General features: G+C 46.9%; 1 protein-coding gene across 8 annotated transcripts in view; it reads right to left on the bottom strand.

The window, feature by feature from the left end:
• SPATA13 (spermatogenesis associated 13) overlaps positions 1 to 21,313 on the bottom strand; it is a 326,284-nt gene that overhangs the window by 147,164 nt on the left and 157,807 nt on the right. For 3 of the 8 annotated variants that reach the window (XM_078375183.1, XM_078375180.1, XM_078375181.1), the window contains exon 1: positions 719 to 889. The exons of the other annotated variants lie outside the window; for them this stretch is intronic. The gene's annotated coding sequence lies outside the window, so the exon portion shown is untranslated. Of the gene's footprint in view, positions 1 to 718; positions 890 to 21,313 lie in introns of those variants that run through there. 8 annotated transcript variants of the gene reach the window in all.

A 21,313-nucleotide genomic window follows, 5' to 3' on the forward strand; every position in this document is an offset into this window, starting at 1 on the left:
AACCTTGCAGTCAGATGAGTGGCCCAGCCCAGGTCACCCGAGCTCCCCCTGACGCTGGCAGCAGCGTGGGCTTCTACCTGCCCTGGGCTGGAGTACCAATTCCCCCACCTCCTTCACAGAATGGGACCAAACCAACTCCGCCAATGCACTCCCTCCAGTCCACAGACGACAGGCACCGGGTCCCAAAATCATCCCCGTGGAATGAGACTCCGCTGGAGCCTAGAGAAACTTGCTTTCTAAACTAAGCCCTCCAACCGCGTCGCTCCCGGGTCCCCGGGCGGCACCGGTCAAGACGCCCGAAGCAGCAGAGCGTTACCCGGCTGTGCCGCGCCAGGCTCCCCAGCCACCGCCTCCCTCGGAAGCCAGGCCCTGCGAGCAAGGAGCGCGGGGTGAACTTACAGGGCGACCTCCCTGCAGGCTGGAAACGGCCTTTTACGAGAACACCATGTGCACGTCCTCCCGGAGGCAATGGTGCCGGGCGGCACAGAGGGCGCAGAGCCACCGCCGGGCTGGGGGCGGGCGCAGGGACCCAACAGGTGAGTAGCCCGGCAGGCTCCAGCGGCGGTGGAAGCAGAGGCGAAGGAGCTGGGAGCTGGATATCCTCAAGCCCAAAGCAGCTCATTGGGGCTCAAGTCCTCCCGGGATTCTACATTAACAGCCCGTGCCCGTGCCCGCGCCCGCGCCCGCCCAGCAGAGCCGCGGCCCGACACTGTCTTACCTCCTACGGCGCCCCTCGGCGGAGCCTCCAAAGTCAGGGCGTCCAGCACGTCCCTGCCTTCACAGCCGGCTCCGGTGCCGGCGGAGCGCCGAGGTTACCGCGCTCCCGGAGCCTGGGCTCCAGTGTGCTCCTTCGGAGCTGGCGGCGGGCAGGGCGGCCGCGGGAGAAAGCGCGGCACAGACTCTGCTCCCGCGCCTGGCCAAACACTCCGCTAGGCCACGCCCCCCCGCCCCCCCAAGCCACACCCCCCGCCCCCCCAAGCCACACCCCCAGCTGATTCCCCCCAAGGCCACTCCTCATCCCGGATCCCTCCCCTGGCCACGCCTCCATTCCGGTGCTTCCCCCACTCAGGCCACGCCCCGGTCTAGCTCATTCCCGCAGGCCAAGACCTCGGACCAACCCACAGGCACCACCCACAGAAACCCGTCAAAAACAGTTCCCCGGCTGGGGGCGGAGTCTCACTCTTGTAATCCCAGCGCTTTTGGAGGCCGAAGCGGGCGGATCACCTGACGTCAGGAGTTTGAGACCAGCCCGGCCAATATGGTGAAACCCCCTCTCTACTGAAAGTACAAAAATTAGCCCGGCGTGGTGGCACATGCCTGTAATCCCAGCTGCTTAGGAAGCTGAGGCAGGAGAATCGGTTGAACCCGGGAGGCGGAGGTTGCAGCGAGCCGACAATGCGCCACTGCACTCCAGCCTGGGAGACAGAGCCAGACTCCGTTCGAAACAAATAAAAACCGTTCCCCACAGCCAGCAGCCAGCCCCAACTCCTAAGGGCGGGAGGAGGAGTCTCATCGCCCAGGCAACCGCGCCCCACTACCCATTCACCTCACCTCTGCCTGGGCCAGGAGTTCACTCCTTGTGAAAGGAAAATGCAGGGTAAGGATTTTTAAACCTACCCTTTTCTCAGGGCCTGGGGAAAGTCTTTAGTAGACTGTTTCAGTAAACCAACTCAAAGAACTATCACCTTTCTTTGATATGGGGCTCAAGGCCTAATCATTAATTGACATGAAGACCACAGAGGAGAAGTGAACCCTTCTGTGCTGGGATCCGTGCCCCAGAGCTCCATGTTCCCTGACAGACAGCTAATAGAATTCATAAAATAAATACATGCTTTCTAAAAATATAGTTTTTTAGATGATTCATTGAGTGGCCAGCACTATTATTTATAAATGTGTATTTTATAGTCAAAGAACAATACCCACAATCTGTAAACTAAGAAACATAAAAAATTATACTACCCAATGAAAAGTGAAAAGATATTGAAAAAACTCTATAATGGTGGCTTCATGTCATTATACATTTGTCAAAACTCGTAGAATGTACAGCATGTGGCGTGAGTCTCCTGTAAGCCATGGACTTCATCCATCTTCATGTACCAACACGGGCCCATCAATTGCAACACATATGCCACGCAAATATCAGATGTCAGTAAAGGAGCTGTTCGTGGAGGGAGGGGCGTGAGAGAGTGCACCAGAACTCCGTGTACTTTCTGTTCCTGATTTCTAAACCTAAAACTGCTCTAAAAATAGTGTATTAATTAAAACACATGCCAATATTAATGATGATTATTTGTGGGTGGTGGAAATATGGGCAAATTTTATTTAATTCTTTGAATTGTTATTAAAATTATCCACAGTTTCAACAATAAGCATGTATTTTTAAAGCAGGAAAAATATAAAAACCAAACCTTAGGCAAGGCACGGTGGCTCACACCTGTAATCCCAGCACTTTGGGAGTCCAATGCGGGTGGATCACGAGGTCAACTGATTAAGACCATCCTGGCCAACATGGTGAAACCCCCTCTCTACTAAAAATACAAAAAGTAGCCGGGCATGGTGGTGCATGCCTGTAGTCCCAGCTACTCAGGATGCTGAGGCAGGAGAATTGCTTGAACCTGGGGCGGGGTGCAGGCTGCAGTGAGCTGAGATTGTGCTGCTGCATTCCAGCCTGGCGACAGAGCAAGACTCTGTCTCAAAAAAAAAAAAAAAAAAACCTTGGAAAATTTTAGAAACATAGTATGAGGGGCTAATATCATTGAATCTTCCATTTTATTTCTACTTTATAAAAATAAAAATCTGTATGAAGCCCTCACAAATGCTAAAATGAAATCTATGAATGTGCTTTAGTATACTATCACAGTCTCTTAGTATACTATCACAGTCTAAATTGAGGGGTGTTTACTATCTCTTTAGAATTAGCACAAATATGAGAAGCAGATTTTGATTTTTCTTAAAAAAAATTGTTTCAAACGGTTATTTCTGCCTACTTGGAAACCACTATTAATATTTACATACAATACTTTTTATAGTGAAGAAAACACTATATTTAAAACCACATCCTTTGGAAACAGGGCTGGCCCTCAGATGAATGGATTTCTGTGGCGTCATAACAATTAGGTCTGAAGATCCCCCACATCCTTGAGACCCTCAACCCCTGGGCAAGTGCTGGACCTTGGTGAGTCTCAGCTTCCTCATCAGTGAGCAGGTGACAGTGGCAGCTTGCTCAGCATTGGATGGAGAATAAAAACATTAGCCCATGTAAGACTCTTGGTATCAACTTAGGACATACAGGTGATGCTCATTGTCAGTTCCCGTCTTTTAAAAAACATTTTTTCAGGGTTTCAGTGAAAACCTTTTGAGTGCCTGGGATAAACGATACATCTGGATTCAGATTATCAATCTGTTAGAGGAAGGCAGGATGGCTAAAGAGAAAAATCATTGCTCTGACATGGAGAGGCAGGGCACTCTAACCCGGCTCTAACCAGCTGTGTGCATCTCGGGAGTAAATCACCAACCAACACTCATTCTTACTTTTCCAGTCTGTTAAGTGAGAGATTAGGACTCGCAATAGCTAAATTTCCCTCCGTTTCTATCATTCCACTGGGAATCACAATGTGGCCTCTGAGTATAAAAGCCTAGGTCTCCTGCAGTGGCTTTCTGTCCACGTGGCTCTCTGGCTACATGGCCGCCATCACTCATGGCCTCGCAGACAAGGCAGGCAACTGCATTCTGCTGTTCCCTGCAAGTGGGAACCTCAGAAGGTCGCTGACCTTTTTTCTTGTCTGCTGATCTTTTGGTACTCAAGACTCGAACTGGACTTTCACCCAAGTTCATCCTAACAACACTGATGCTTTCTGCAGGAGAGTGTCTAGGGATAGAAACTACCACCTCTCACTAAGTCTAAGGCACATCTCCAAAATTAGAATTTGCTTTCCCTTAATTGTTCAGACTTATGCCATGTTGTTTACATTCATTTTTTTCTTAAATCCTCAAGAAAATCCTTGATAGTTACCCTTCTCATTTTATATATGGGGAAAATGAAGTTCAGAGAGGTTGAACGAATCATCTGAGGTCACACAGCTGGTGAGCAGTGGAGTCCGGGTTTGCTCTCATGTTCCTGTTTTTAAATATTCCGAACAAAGCAGTGCTGTGAGTTCCCCCAGGGTTGAGGAGAAGCAATGCTGTATTCCATCTGCTGAAAGTTCCATTGAGCAGGAGTTTCTCAGGAAGGGCAGGGCAGAAAGGAAACTCTCCTCATTTTAGTTTTTTTCTTTGAGGAGCTTCGACAAAGTAGCCCATATGGCTTCTGTCCCACCCTCTACTGCAGAAAAAGTAGAGGTTGGTTGGAGTATTGGTTGGAGAAATCCATTGGTAGACTTCCTGATAGACTAACCCAATCCATTTTCATTTATTAACAGGACGGAGGATTCACTCTTTTTTAACCGTTCCACTCAGACTACAGCTGGGAGCAATCTGGGGTCAGTGGGTGGATGCCACAGACCAGACTCCTGGAAGGAGTAACTTAAGGTCTAGACCTGGTAGGGAAGCAGAGGCGAAGGAGCTGGGAAGTCACTCATCAGCAACAATTGTGCACACATTGTCCAGCTGATTTTGTCGGTAATATCACTGATAATTTTACTTTCATCCAGCAGCCTCCAGCATCTTGTTGGTTGTGAAGCAGGCAGGGGATGAAAGGGTGCTGTTTGAACCACAGATGCCTCTGACACATAAGGCAAGACCCAAGAGAGCAAGAGAGAACCTGAGCCTCTTCTGCTCTCTGTTCCTGTGAGTTTTAGAAAAACTTCATAACCTCACTATGACAGGCTCCTTAGCCGTGATATGGTGAAAATTAAGTGTGATAATGTATGTAGAGTCCCAGTTCACTGGCTGGCACGTGGTCAAATGCTCAACTGGTGGCTGTCATTACTGATTAGAATGGATGAAGTGCGGCCGGACGCGGTGGCTCAAGCCTGTAATCGAGAGAGATCGAGACCATCCTGGTCAACATGGTGAAACCCCATCTCTACTAAAAATACAAAAAATTAGCTGGGCATAGTGGCGCGTGCCTGTAATCCCAGCTACTCAGGAGGCTGAGGCAGGAGAATTGCCTGAACCCAGGAGGCGGAGGTTGCGGTGAGCCGAGATCGCGCCATTGCACTCCAGCCTGGGTAACAAGAGCAAAACTCCGTCTCAAAAAAAAAAAAAAAAAAAAAAGAATGGATGAAGTGCATTTGCTATATTTTACTCTACAGTTTACTAGAGGAGACTTCTAAGTTGCAACTTCCTAGGATGACAGAATAATGTTTGGCATTTATCACATTATCTTAGCACATAATTATCTATTTGGCTGTCGGGGTGCGGGGCGGGGTGGGGGGACCTAATTAATTTAGGCAGAGAGAGGAAAGCATTTTGCCTCCAGGAATGGGTCACCAGGCCATAGGAATCGAGTGCAGAGGGGATGGGTCAGGAGCCAGGTCCAGCACACCGTCTGCAGTGCCTCCCTGTCTGCTTGGAGACAGGGGCCCCTCACACCTGGGTTTGTAGGGAGGGAATACAAATGGGCAGGGCAGCCATAGGCAAGAGAGGGGAATGAGTGGTCTCACGCTGTCCCCACAGTTGCTGTGGATTACAGGTATGGCAACTCCTCAAAAACCAAAAAACTAGAATTACCATATCGTCCAGCAATCCCTCTTCTGGGATATATCCAAAAGAATCGAAAGCAGCGACTTGAACAGACATCTGTACACCCACTTTCATAGTAGCAGTATTCACACAGCCACAAGGTTACGGCAACCCAAGCGGCCATCAATGGATGGATAAATAAACAAGATACAGTAAATACGTACAATGTAATATCACTCAGCCTTAAAGAGGAACAAAATTCTAACACATGCTGCAACACAGGTGGACCCTGAGCATATTATGTTAAATGCATAAGCCCGTCTCAAAAGGACAAATACTGTATGATTTCACTTATATGAGGTACCTGGAGTAGGCAAATTTACAGAGAAAGTAGAATGGCCAGGCTGCCAGAGGCTATGGTGGGAAAGTGGGGCGTTACTGCTTAAAGGGGGACCGAATTTCAGTTTGCAAGATGAGAACTGCTCTATGGGTGGAAGATGGTGACAGGTGCATAACAATATGAATGTACTTAATCTACTGAACTGCATACCTAAAACTGTTAAGACGGTAAGTCTTCCGTGTCTGTTACCACAGTTTTTAAAAATGTCCCATTTCCTAATCTGCAGGCCAGAATTTGCACAAAGCCATTGGGATTTTGTGGTAAGGCGCTGTCTCTGCCACTGACTGACTCCAGCTTGGTTCTGAAAGCCCTGTAAGCTCCCACCTCATCCCACTCCCCACCAGTCCCACTTTAAACAACGCGTCTCTGCACTAAATGTGTGTGGGCTAGCACTGATGCAGACAGACTTTACCAGAGCCATGATCTGCAAGCAGTATTCTTTGCTTTAATCGAGTAACTCCTGAAAACCTGTCTTCTTTATTACATTTTCATGATTGATAGCCTCATCTATCAATTTTTGTTTTATTGCTTGGACTCCCTCATCATTACAAAGTAGACCCTAAAGCTCTTCAGGGACAGATGTCTGTCCTTGGGGATGGAGCCACACAGACCTTTCATAGAATCCCCCTTTTATCTCTCACTAGCTGGGTGGCTTTGGGCAAACTGTTTGGAACTTTAGTTTCTTCATCTGTAATATAGAAATAATATCCAGCTGGGCACAGTGCTCATACCTGTAATCCCAGCACTTTGGAAGGCCAAGGCGGGCGGATCACATTAGACCAGAAGTTCATGCCCATCCTGGCCAACGTGGTGAAACCCCAATCTCTATTAAAAATACAAAAATTAACCAGGTGTGGCGGCACACACCTGTATTCCCAACTACAAGGGGGGCTGAGGCAGGAGACTCACTTGAACCTGGAAGGTGAAGGCTGCACTGAGCTGAGATCATGGCATTGCACTCCAGCCTAGGCAACAAGAACAAAACTCATTTCAAAAAAAAAAAAAAAAAAAGCCGGGCTATCAGTCACACCACTCCAAAGAAGTGAATTCTGTTGACACTAAGAATGAGCTTGGGAGCAAATTCTCCCCCAGTCAAGCTTCTCGATGAGAACACAGCCCCAGCCCACTCTGTGGCAGCAGCCTCAGGAGGCCCTGAGCTGGGGCTCCAGCTAAACTGTGCCCAGACTCCTCACCCCGGAAATGGGCTTACAAGTGTGAAAATAAATGTGCATAGTTTTTAACCCACTGTAGTGCTTTGTTCCACATCATAGAAAACTAATACAATATGAAAATATTGAAAAGTTTTAGCTCCTCAAAAGACTCCCTCATATGCCCCCCCTACAGTTAGCAATGCCCAGTACCCCAAGGGTAGACATGAACGTTTATTGCCATAGATTACTTCTGTTTTTGAACTTCATATAAATGGAGTCAGCGGGATGTATACTTTTGTGTCTGACTTCCTTCACTTACAGTATGCCTATGAAATTCATCCACGTTGCTCTATGTACTATTTGTTCATTTTTTTCCTTGCTGTGTAGTATTTTGCTGTTTGACTACACTGTGTCCTATTCTATTGTTGATGGACAAAGAGACTGTTTTACTTTCGGTTACTATGTGGCCAGAACATGAACATGTTGTTAGTAGAAAAAAAATCACACGCTTGTTGGGTATTTACCCAGGAGTGGTATTACCAGGTCATCAGGTCTACGTATGTTTATCTTCTGTAGCTGCTCCCAAGAATTTTTTTCCAAAATGGTTCTACCAGTTTATACTACCACAAGTAGTAGAAGAGAGTTCCATGGAGTCCCCCACCTTCAGTAACACTTGGTATTGTCTTAACTTCAGTTTTCTCATCGTAAAAATAGGGACAACGATAGTTCCCACTACCCAGAGTTGACGTGAACTTTAGGTGAGAACATACATAAATGTCTTCATAAGATAATACTTGTTTGATAAAGGGTGGGTATTTATTTCCACTCTGTATCTCAGTCACATGGTTAGAGGTGGCTGGGCTGGGATTCGAACCCCAAACCCCACGGGATGAATTCCAAACTCCACTCTCTCACTGACACCTCTCCAGCCCACTTACGAGTCACTTTTAGTGGCCACTGACCTCCATGAATATTTCAAAATGACCTCCTCTTTTAGACCCTGTTCTCCTGCATAGATCCACATAAAGTATGTGCCCTATATACATGGCTTCAGAGATAAACAGAATTGAAGTCGACATGGGCAGGGCATCTGTGATTATTTTACCCTAGATCTGTGCACTCTTTATTGTAGTGTACTAGGGATCATCTTCTCCACCACATGTCCTCTGTTGGAGGAAGTGGGCTTGGCTGCCTTCGTTGATTTTGTCATCTGAAGGGTGTACTTTATTCATGCTGAATTCTAAATTGTCAGTGTCTTCACTTTTCTGACATGTTCTAGCAGAACGATTGCTCTATTATTTATTGCTTGTCTACCTAATGAGTTTCTTTTTACAAAGAAAGGCAATGAAATGGAGCGCGAGAGGAGTGTGCTGGTGGCAGTGAGGAAGAAGTGCACAGAGTGAAGGCCAGCCATGTGGGCCACGCAGCCCGAAGACAGGACTGCAGGTGGACAATGGGGTTCCCACACCAGAGGTGCCAGGGCCACCGGGGCCTATTGGAAACCCTAAACACACATGAGATAGGCCAGCATGATGGCTCCTTTGCCAGGCAGCTAATGTGTCTGCTGTAAAGCACTGAATGTTAAAATGTGGATGTAATGTTTAAGAGGTAGGAATGTGGAATGCAGATAAGAAAATCAGATTGAAGAGACACCGTCTACAGAGGATGCCCGAGTCTCAACTCGGAGGTCCTAAGTAGACATGAGCACAGATGTAACATAGACATTTTTCTCACACACACGCACAGCGTTGCTTCTGTTTTGCATGTTTGCCTTTGTCACATTCAGCTATGCTGTGTACTGGGTGTACATAAAGGTTACATGGAGGTGAAAGTCTCAATGTAAAATGTCAAAGTGAGAAAGAGCCCTGGACATTTGCAAAGCGGTGGTGGGGGTGGGCAGAGAGAGAGAGAGAGAGAGAGAGAGAGAGAGAGAGAGAGAGAGAGAGAAAAGCTGTTTCAATACCTGTCAATTCCTCCATGACAAGCACGTGGAGTGGCTGTGCATTTTGGCCCTGGCGCCTTGCTTGAGGTGACCATCCAACATAAAACCTGATGAATGAGCAGCTCATATTTGAAGAATGAGTGACGGTAAGTGACAGAGAGAGACATCTTCCACAGCAGAATTTTGAAAAGAACGTGGGCATGATTTTGCTGTGACTGGAGACAGCAGTCACACAGAGGTGGGTGGGAAGCTGTGGGGCTGGAATGCTTTCCTGATTTTCTTCCCTCGTTGGCACAGAGCTCCCACAGTGCAGGCCTCAGTAGAGAGGACCTCTCTGGTGGAGCTCACCAAGGAGGAGGAGGAGGTATCATTACACACAATGTGACAGGAGGGGTGTCAGAGCTGTGGGGTCAGGCACAGAGAAAAGTAGCCATGTCTTTCAGCAGGATCCACTGCGTCCCGTGGCATCTGGCCTGTGGCTTGTTCAGGGCTGTGTGCTGGAGTCAGAAAACTTGAGTCTATCCTCATGAATGGGATGAATGCCCTTATAAATGGTGATGAGGGGGTTCCCTTGCCCCTCCCACAATATGAGGACACAAAGAAGGCATTATCAATGCAAAAGGGTCTTCCTCAGACACTGAATCTACAGGTGCCTTGATCTTGGACTTCCCAGCCTCCAAAACTGTGGGGAAATAAATATCTGTTTTCTATAAATGACTGAGTCTAAGCAGTCTGAGCAGACTAAGGCTGTTCAGTGTGTTCATGTAGCACACTCTGCTTGTGTCTGCTGCTCCTAGAAGGCCCTGCTATTTTTAGAAAACCAAGCATTCCCTGAGAACTGAGCCACATCTCCCAGCTTTATGCCCTTCTCTCCCTTTGCGGCCCTCATCCTGGGTAGTATCAGTTCACTAGTGTTAGCTAAATTAATCAAGCATCTGTAATACTTAGTATTGTTAAAGACTATGCAGACGGTAAAAAGGGTAAAGGCCATTAAATACCTAGTATATGCCAGGCTCTGTTCCAAGCATTTTAGATGTTTGAGACATTTAATCCTCATAATAACCCTAAATGGTAGGAACTGCTAATATTACCATTTTACAGATGAGGAAGCTAAGCCCTCTCTGGCAGGTTGGTGATGTACCCATAGCTGGTGTTTGAACATGGACAGCTGAGCTCTCCAGACCTAACCCTCTTAAAAAAATAAGCTTCAGTAAGGGACATCTGTTCATAACTTGCAATGTTTATTAAAAAGCCCTGGCAGAGACAGAACTTTCATGTATACAATGGTATTTTCATCCTCTGTCAAGTAAACTGGTTGTGAGTGATGAAACATCCAACGCGGCAGCCTTTACTACTGTCTAGTACATGGTTACTAACAGCCAGCACTGTGCTGCATATTTCACCTCATCCTTCAAACCAGGGGGAGTTGATCATTATTTTCATTTTACAAATGGGGAAACTGAGGCAGAGGTTAAACAAATGGTTCCAGGTCCTCAGCACATGTGTTTGACAGAGCAAGGATTCAGAACAAGATCTGCCTGGCTTTCAAAGTCCTGATGTACCCTGAATGCTGGAGGATCCGTGCCCACCATCACAGCGCAGATAGCCCAGCACTACAGAATGAAGCACCCAGGGTCTCAGGGTCATCTCCGGAATTCTGTCTGCAGAACCGTGTGGCCTGGGGCAAGTCTTCTTTTTTTTTTTTGAAACAGAGTGTCACTCTGTAGCCAGGAGCCAGGCTGGAGTGGAGTGGAGCAATATGGCTCACTGCAATCTCCGCCTCCTGGGTTCAAGCAATTCTCCTACCTCAGCCTCCCGAGTAGCTGGGACTACAGGTGTGGGGCACCACGCCCAGCTAATTTTTGTATTTTTTAGTAGAGATGGAGTTTCACCATGTTGGTTAGGATGGTCTTGATCTCTTGACCTCGTGATCCGCCTGCCTTGGCCTCCCAAAAGTGCTGGGATTACAGGCATGAGCCACTGCACCCAGCCAAGGGGCAAGTCTTTTAATCTGTGTGAATCTCAATGTTCCCATCTATAAAATTATGAGGATTATGTATCCTCCCAGGATTCCTGTAGGAATGGATCAGAACATGCAAAGACCTCAGACAGGGACTTGTCAACATTTTAGTGGGGGTTTTGTAAAGCCTAACTTTATGTGTCAGTTTGGTTGGGCCATGGTGCCCAGCTGTTTAACCAAACAGCAGTCTGGATGTGGCTGTGTAGGTATTTTTAGGACTAACAGCTGGGGAGACTAACAGCTAAGTCACTAGACTTGAGTCCAGGAGACAGTGCTCTGCCATGTGGGTGGGCCTCATCCAGTCAAGGGATGATCATAGGAGAGAAGTGGGTTCCCTGAGGAAGAAGAACTTTGGCCTCAAGACTGCAACACAAAAGCCTGCCCTGCCCTGTGGGTTCTGGACCCAAGACTTCAACAGCAACTTTTACCTGAGTCTCCAGCCTGCTGGCCTGCTTACAAATTTTGGACTTGCCAGCCCTCACATTTGTGTGCAGTTCCTTAAAAAAATCAACCAATATCTATCTCTCTATGTATCTTATAAGTTTTGTTTCTGAAAACACTGCCTAATTCAGGATGGGAAGTCAGAAACAGCCTTAAAAATGAGGTCCTGTCTGACCAGGTCTCCCCAGAGTATACCCATGCCAGTCAGTGACGTTTCATAGGATCTGAACTCTCAATGCTGAGATGCACCACCATACCACTGAGGCTACAGGCTGCTCTCTAGGGGACTGGCAGGTGCTGTGCAGCAGCAATGCCACCTGAGGGCACTGAGGACATGGGGTAGGGGCACTGGTGCTGAGCAGGGGGAAACCCAGGGTGTTTGGAGAAGCAGAAGCTGTGGGAAGACAGCACAAAAGAGAGGCACTGCAGAGCCAAGGCACCTCACTCAGAGGGCTGGCCCACCACATTCTAATGTGAGTATCCCCCATCAGTCCACCTAAGAATCTCAGCACTGTCCAACTCTGTCCCCTCCAGGCTGCACACCTGCCGCCACAGTCAGGCAGATGCCAGCTCTCTGTGAGAAACTCCCCCCACTCTCCCATGCCCCACACTCTCCCATCCCTGCCCACAGCCCCACTTCGGTGCAGCGGCTCTCACCCTCCCTGATATCCCCAGGATGCAGGCCTTCCCATCTCTGCATTCCTCCCAAACCACCTCCTGCTGGCCTGGAGCTCTTTCTGAAACATCTCTTACTCCTGTCAGGCCTGAGCACCCACACAGCCAAGTTCAAGTTCTTTGCATGTCATGCAAGGCCCGTGACAACCTGGCCGTCGGCTCTCCAGCCCTACCTGCCCTGCAGGGCCTTTGCACAAACCACTGTCCCTCTAGTCTCTTCCCCACATAGGTGGGAGACTTACCACCCCCATCAGCCATTTTTGGTGATTCAAATCCAAATTTTTACTCCAAATTCAGAACTCTGCATATACCACAGTGACAGAACCTCTAGAGAGTGGGATGGCCCTGGGGCATCTCTGATTCCTGAAATGGTGACAGCAGAACTCCTCTAATGAACACTACAGTCAACAAGGGACCATCGCTCTTCACAATCCATTCTTGATCAAATTTGGACACAAAATTCTCACTGACAGAAAGAGAAGGTCCAGGAACAGAAGACAGGCAAAATGCCGGGGGTTTCTCAAACTCGTGACCACAGTCCACAGTGAGACGTGTATTTCAACCCACAATCTCGCATAGGAAAACATAAAGAGAATAACAAATGAAGCCAACCTTTATCTCATGCAGAGCATTCAGTGTTCTCTCTCTTCCGTCTTGTGCTGTTGTATTTGATTCTGGTGGAAATTTGCTAAATTCATTTCAGGACTCACTGATGAGATGAGGCCCATCACTGGAAAACACTGAGGTGATCGTCATTGTGGAAATGGCCCAGTGTGATGGCAACAGGCAGCGGGCAGACAGGTCGCCTCTTCCATCTGCCACATGGCTTCTTCCTGCCTCTTTTTTGCCTACTACCTCCTCAGTCACAAATAAGTTTACCGTGACATTCAACTCCTAATTCTCCTCCTTTGTTTGTGGACAGAGCTTAACATTCCTCCAAGGCCAGTCACCATCCATGAGTCACAGAGCCCTGCTCTCATGTGGCATGCAGAGGAGAGCCTTTCCTAATAAAAACACTCATGGAAACCATGAATAATAAGCACCCAGCTCTACCAAAATTAACAGCAGCTCCTATGTCCTTACTTCCCTCATTCTACCCCTCCCTGCCTTCCTCAAGCTTTCCAGGTCTCTCTGGACACACACTCATTGCTGGGACAGAATGCTCTTGTTTAGGTGTTTGGCCTGTTTGATGTGTTTGGTCCATTAAGCCTTGTGTACAATGCCAGCAGCTGTAGGCATAAGAAAAAGACTGAGCCAGTTGCTTGCAGAGACTTTCAACTCCCTAACCAAGTTCTCCCTCTGACTGTAAGTAAGCCTCTGCTCAACTGTATTAGACTCCTAACATACCACACTGATTATGTGAACACCAAGGGTTTGTATTTGGTGCTTCAGGTCAGAGACTCCTGCAGGACCCCTGGGAGGCAGTGTTACTGAACAGAAAACTGAGATGGTTTCATTTTTCTCAGGTCATTAGGTAATACAGCATAGAATTATACCCCAGCCTATTTATTTGAACTCTATGGCCACTTCTGCTCTGATGGGATGCATGCATTTCAGAAAAACAAAAAGCAAGTCTTCTGTTCTGTGAAATTGTGCACAAAAGACAATGCAGTTCATGAAAGAAAGAGGGTTGAGACCCCTTAGACCCTAAGGACTTCATCAGCAGAGCCTTGACACAATGGTAACAATCATAATAGAAAGACTTAGGCAGTTGAAAAGGCACATCAGACTCCTAGCAAGGAACTACAACTGCAAATGCTGTATAGGAATTTCTTTTAAAAACATGGGAAACCACATGATTCAGCAATTTTACTCCTGGGTGTATACTGAAAAGAACTGAAAGCAGGATCATGAATAGATATTTGTATACACGTATTCATGGCAGCATTATTGACAAAAGCCAAAAGACAGAAACAACCCAGGTGTCCGGTGGTGGATGAAGGGATCAAAAAAACGTGGGGTATCCATAAAATAAGAGTATTAGCATTAAATGGAAGGAAGATTCAGACACATGCTACAACATGGATGAACCTTGAGGACCTTATGCTAAATGAAATGAACCAATCACAAAAAGACCAATCCTGTACAATTCCACTGGCATGAAGTATATAGAGCAGTCAAGCTCAGAAAAAGAAATAGAATGGTGGCTGCCAGGGGCTGGAGTTGGGGTGTGGAGAGAATGGGGAGTTAATACTTAATGGGTACAGGGTTTCAGTCTGGGAAGATGACAGTGTTTTCGAGATGGATGATGGTGTTGGTTGCACAAGATATACATGTGCTTAATACACCTGCACATGGCTAAGATGGTACATTTTGTTCTGCATATTTACTACGATGTTTTAAGAAGGTGTGGGTGGCTTCCTGGAAAGGTCTTAACACCTTGAGGGTTGACACTGATGAGTTATGAAGACAAGAGCAAAATGCTCCCAGATTGAGAGCAATCACCACTTCCAAAGGAGAACGGAGCACACAGAAGAGAATGGCTAGCCAAGCTTGGCCAGCATTAACATGCAGGGCAGAAATTGCCATGAATCAGCACAACTTTCACATGATAGTGACATTCCTCCCCTATTTACCAGTCACCTACAAGCCAAAGTACAGAAACTCACGTTTAGCAAAGCAGACTACACACACTGTCATGGCCAAGTCACTCAACACAGGCATCATTCTATCTGCTTTCTACCTTCTTCTCGACATCCCGTTCTGCCTAAAGCATCAGACATTCATCACGCTTCCCACCAGGCCAATTAAGCAGAGTAGTCTTCTTGAAACAATTTTAAGTTGAAAAAGCATTCCACTCTGGATGGTAAAAAAAAAAAATCTTAACAATCAGGTATCATCTTCCATCCAATGCATTCCTTTATGGGCAGTAAAAAATAATAAACTCATCCAGAGGCCTATTGGGAAATAATTTATTGACATATTTCAAGACTCACCAAGATGTTTTCTTCTCTTTATTTCCAAGTGAAAGGCATAGTTTTTCTAGGAAAAAATAATTCATGTCTGAATAAGATTTTTTAAAAGACTGGAACTTGTGAAATGTTCAAAATTTGGGCGGGGGGACGGGGACGGTGGTTATAGAAATCTCAGTCCATCTGAGAGATGGGATATTCTTCAGTGTGTAGAAGGCATCTGAGACGGCAAGGAACATAGCTAAACACAGGAAAACGCTTCAGACATAAAGGCACACACTATGTAAATGTGTAATGTAATCATGGCATTCACATGTCTCTTACCTGTGACAAGTAAGAGAAATATTGGCAATCTTAAAAATTGCTGTACATATCCTTAATGCCCTGTAAAAGAACATTTTAGAGGATATTTATAGCTTACTTTCCTCTGTGTTATCATAGAGGTTTATGTATCATTTCTTATATACGATTATAGAGTTATAAGATTATAGCTTAGTTATGCATTGCTTTAGCAAGTTTAGTTGCCAATTCCTATCTTTAAATGAAAACGAATGAATTTCTTGAGGACCTGTGTACATGAAGCAGCAAATGATCATAAGGGTACCCGGTAAGCTGGCTATAGGGAGAGGAGAGGAGTTGGAATTGGTGGACTAATTGTGTCCAGCTTACAGAGTCTGATCTCCCTTCCACAATGGGAACAGCTCTGCCAGTGGGGCTGGAGTGCTCGGATTTAATTGGCTTCAATCCCTGGCAGTGATTTATGAATTAGGCTGGCTTTGCTAATGGGATCATGATACCCAAAGTCTCTTGACTGAGGCTCCCTGTATCCTAAATAGAAGGTGGGTAGGTGCTGCCTAAAATACCATTTCTCCTGTGTGTCACCCTCTCCTCCTGCTTAATCAGCAAAGATCCCCAAATCCTAATGCTTCCTAGCTGCCAAAGCTCTCCAGAGACCTCTTGCTACCTGTTCCGTTCAAGTATCTCCCACTCCCCACCGCATTCAGCTCCAGACGGACGGGCCCTCACAGTCCATGCCTGTAATTTGGTGGGGAGTGCTTGTCCCTTTTCTTTCTCACAAGGGGAATAGGCTCCTCCTTCCCTCCACCAGCACAGAGCTTTCCAAGCCCCAGCTGTGCTCATTCTCCGCTGTGAAGTCTTGGCCAATGCCGTTCACAAGGATGTTTTTCCTGTCCTAGTCTCCATAATCTCCTAGCAGCATCACCAATTTGAAAGTTAGCTCTTCTCTATTGATCATGCACAATTCTCTCCACCCCAACCGTTTGCACTTCCTTAGCCTCACTCAGTTACTAACATCTTCATTCTCCAAGCTGTAAACTGAGAATTGCAGGAAGAGTTCCCCAGTCCCCGCTCTATTCCCAGTTCTGATCTAGCGACACAAATGCTGTTGTTCAGGCACCAATGCCACCCCTCTGACTCGCTGAGGCCTTGAGTGTTATCATTACATGTGTTACCAGCTCACTTGTTTTATGTCCTCTGTGGACTCAAATGAACCGAGAACGATCAGAGGAACATGCTGGTAGGGATGCTATAGACAGCTTCCTTTCCCCTGCAGGGACATACTTTAAACCTTGTTAAAAGCCCCTGAAAAGTCCTGTTTGGCTAGAATCCTCTGACTCTTTCACAACGCCACCATTGTTAGTAACGGCACTAATTAATACCTTCAATAGAAAAATGAAGTTAGGCCATTGCCTCTGTCTACTTGGTATTTTGTGGCTGTCGTAAAAAGTCAGATTCTTTCAGGCCAGTAGGATTTATGCACTTGAATCAAGTGCCTTCACACTGTCTCTTTCTGACACCCCAGCACCTAAATTATAAGCAATGTCAGTATTGCCAGGGAGTTGAGAAGAAGGTGCTGGAACAGTTTCCCTTGACTTGCCCACTTCAGAAATAGTGGATCATTTGGTCAATTGTTCTACCTTCTCATTCTAACTATATTCACAATGACCCTCTCCTCTACCCTGCCTCCCACCTCATCGCTACCCAAGGGACCTCTGTGTCCTCACCCTCCATTTGGTCATAGGTCTACTAAAATGTTCATCCAAATTTAGAAGGAATGAAGGACTTAATGGAAAGTGGGCAGCACCTCAGGCCAAGGGGAAAGCTCTGAGCAGAAACTGGAAGGCAAAGGCAAGGAGGTGGACACTGGGATCTGCTCGGCATCCTATACTGTACAAGGCTGCCCCCAGAACCCGAAGTCCTAGTCTCTGCCTCTTTCCACCCTGGTCAAGAAAACACCAGCTACTCCACGCTGGCCAAAGCCTGGGAAGTTGGGATCCTCTCTCGGTGGCTACTGCAGCGGGGCTGGCATGCTGCAACCAGGACAAAGCTGACTGAGGGGCACAATGGCAGCAACTTACAGACACCAAAGAACCTCCAAGAGCTGCTTAGCGGTGCCTGATCAAACCTTGTCTGGGCCAGTGCTTGTGTATTGCGTACGCTGTGGGGCAACCGGGAAGGAGAGCTAGGTTTTGCCATCCTCCAACGTTTCTTACATGGGAGACTTTTTGGGTAGCACCTGGCCTAGTTCCTGGAACACAGAAGGTGCTGAGTAATGTTAGTTTCCTTCACTCGTCTTCTCTCTTGGGCATGGAACAGAGTTTACAAGCGCTCTTTCATCATCTGTCTTGATGTGGGGAGGTGGGGCAGGGGAAGGTGAGTACCCACTCTCGCCCTTTGGTATAACGTTTGTGATGTGCATGAGACAGGTGGGAGAGTAGATCACAGCATCGGACAGACTGGATCCAAGTCCTGACTCACTCACCCACAGTTACATGCCCAGAGGCAGGGGCTTAGCTTCTCTGGGAACTGAGTTTCTGCTCTGCAAAGTGGGATTACAATAATGCCCTTGCAGGTCCCACTGGGACCACTGGGTTAGTGCACATCCAGCTCATGAACACTCACAGTCAGGGCTGTGGTGGGAGGCTGTCTGTCCTTCCTGCTCCATGTGCTGTGAGATTTTCTGGCCAACCCTGAGCCACCTTTCTTACTGCTGTGACCTCTCACCATATGCCTTGTGGTTTCAGGGCAACCACATGAGATAGGTGTTCTTACTCCCATTTCACAGATGAGGACATTAGATGAATCACTTGGCTAAGACCATCTGGCCAGAGAGAGCGTGTTCATGTGTTCCCCCACATAAGCCCTTTCTCCTAGTCTTAGGGGGTCACATCTCAGAACCTGTGGGACTATCCACAGCAAGACGTGGAATCGAGCAGTTTCTGAACAGGGCTTAGCCCTCACTGTTGGGTGTTCTCTGCTTTCCTTGGAGAGTGTTTCGAGTTCCCTGTGGATGGTACCAAGATGTCTCCGAGCTCAGGTCACTCATCTCTCTTGATAACTGACAGCAGAGTCCGAAAGCCTGGAAAGGAAGACTTCAACTTGGAAAGCAACAACTTTTTAAGTTAGAAAACACATTTTTCTTTTCTGCTTTGAGTCACTCATCTTTACAAAACGAGGAGTAAATATCAGTTGATCCAAAATATGAAAGAACATAGGAACGAGAGCACTGCCAACAACTGCGGACTTTTATCAACACAAAACCTCTATTCTACTGCCCTCCCCTTGCAACCCTGCTCCAGCTGTCACTTAGGATTTTTACTTTAATACTGGGAAAAATGGGAAAAGGAAAATGAGAAAGGAGGAAGACGCAACGTCCTCCTCCCGTATCTCTGGGCACCTGCAGCTGCCTTAAACAGCAGGGGCTTCCAGCTAGACGTCCCGCTTCCAGCCTGCTGACTCCCTGCCTGCCTGCAGGCTTTCTCTGGTTTGGACCAAGCCAAAATGCCAGAAAAGGAATGAGCTAGGGAGTACCCTTACCCAGTGGAAGGTGGAGATTAAAGGTGAGGTGCCAGCCTTCCCTCCCTTCCTGCCTGTTGCCTGCTGCCTGTCAGGTGCATCCTGGGATCACCTCCTAAATAAACAACTTGGACTCAAGCCATTGTCTCAGGGTCACCTTCTGTGTGAACCCAACTTCCGATGCAGTCTGTAATCAGTGAGAGGGTGGGCATGGATAGAGAGCTGCTTCAGTCCTGCAAGGAAGGAGAAGGCCCTGGGCGACATGAGGACGACCAGCCCAGTCTTTCCCCAGCCTCCCCAGGGGCAGGGAAATAAACACCCTTCCAAGGGAATCCTGGCCCATGAATCATGATTCCAAATGCCTAAGCCTTTTGATTGACCTACCAAATGCCTTAGAAAGAAAAAGAATATAAAATGCCAAGAGAAGGAGGAGGAGGAAGGAGGAGAAAGAAGGAAGAGACAGAAGAAGGAAGAGGAAAGGAGAGGAGGAAGAAACGTTGTTGAAGAGTAGTAATTACTTCTTAAAGGGCAAGCTCCAATACACACACAAAAAAGTCAAGGTAAAAAAAAATTCTCACGCACTGGGAAGGTGCAGCATCTGTTCTGTGATATTTCTGCCCCCAAATACATAACCTCAATCTAACAGGAGAAAACATCAAACAAACCAAAAAACTGAGGGAATAACGGGTTGGTGCTCCTCAAAAGTGTCAAGATCATGAAAGACAAAGAAAAATTAAACAACGGTAACATCTGGAGAAAACAGCTTGGTATGAAACTGACTGGATCAGTTGTGGGATTCTGGACTGCAACGTGAACCAGCAAAAGGACTTAAGAGGGAAAGTCGGCAGATTCAAATAAGCCTGTAGTCTTGCAGATAGCCTTTGTAATATCCTCTTTTAATCAGTGCACTGTGATTACATCAGATGTTAATACTGGCGGAGGAAAGGGGCTGGGACAAGGATACAAGATAAAAAAGGAAAAAACCAAAAAACCTTTCCCTACAAATGGTTAACACTGTCCAAGACTGCTCTCACATCAGGACTATAAACTACAGTTATGAAAAGCTTGCTGCACTGTTTCTGGAAGAAAGGGAGAAGACACTGTGTGGTCCACTTTTTGTAAACACACGAGTTGGAGCGTCCACAGTCGTATTTCTAAGCCCTGCTTAGCCAGTTCTTGGAAACTCTATTTTTAAGGTGAATCTACAAGGTTCTTTTGAGAGGCCCAAGCAAGGTGAGTAAATAGCAACGTGAAGACCTGACTTTCCATTTCACACCCAGTTAAATGGCAGCAGTGAGGAAAAGAAGAATGTCAGACTGGCCCAAAGTGATGGTTAGCCTGCTCTGAGACAGCACATTATTACCCTTGAAGTAATACATGAATTAGAAAAAATAACAATGTTCACTTAATGATAGCTCTGGATCTCCTTTTCTTAGCCATGGGAGGCTCCCTAGCTACTCCTATGAAAAGCAGCCATGTTTATGGGTAGCCCCATTTGTTCCTCAACTAATAGCCATTCCATACCCCCTGTAGGCCAGGCACTGGGCAGCAAGGATGAACATGACTCAGCCCCTTCCCTCATGAAGTACTTGCAGTCTCACAGGGACAGCCCTAGTGACTGTGTTATCTGGATAAGCTCTATAACAGAGAAACACACGGAGGGTTTTGGAATCATAAGAGAGAGGAGGGTTAAAGCTCAGCTGGAGAAGTCAAGGAAAGCTTTGAGGAGTAGGTAGGAGCTCATCAGGCACGGAAGGGAGGAGAGAAGGAGAAAAAGGCAAAAGATTTAAACGCATTACCAAGGCCCAATGTCAAAAAGTGACCTTCACTAGAATTCCTTGTCACTCAGCATGTTAATTAATTATTTGTAAAGACAAGGTCTCGCTATGTTGCCCAGGCTGGTCAGGAACTCCTAGTTTCAAGCGATCTTCCCGCCTTGACCTGAAATGTTGGAATTACAGTCTTGAGCCACCATGTAGGGCCTTTTTCTTGTTCTTTTTTTGAGATGGAGTCTTGCTCTGCTTCGGAGCCTGGAGTGTAGTGCGTACTGGTGTGATCTCAGCTCGCTGCAACCTCTGCCTCCTGGGTCCAAGCGATTCTCCTGCCTCAGCCTCCTAAGTAGCTGGGATTACAGGTGCCCACCACCATGTCCAGCTAATTTTTGTATTTTTAGTAGAGACAAGATTTCACCTTGTTGGCTAAGCTGGTCGTGAACTCCTGACCTCAGCTGTTTCGCCCACCTCAGCCTCCCAAAATGCTGGGATTATAGGTGCTAGCCACCGTGCCTGGTGGTCCTAACTTTTACAACCTTCTCCTTTAAGATTATATGAAACA

The sequence above is a fragment of the Callithrix jacchus genome, chromosome 5, assembly GCF_049354715.1.
Source record: "Callithrix jacchus isolate 240 chromosome 5, calJac240_pri, whole genome shotgun sequence".
In the NCBI taxonomy this organism is placed as follows: domain Eukaryota; kingdom Metazoa; phylum Chordata; class Mammalia; order Primates; family Cebidae; genus Callithrix; species Callithrix jacchus.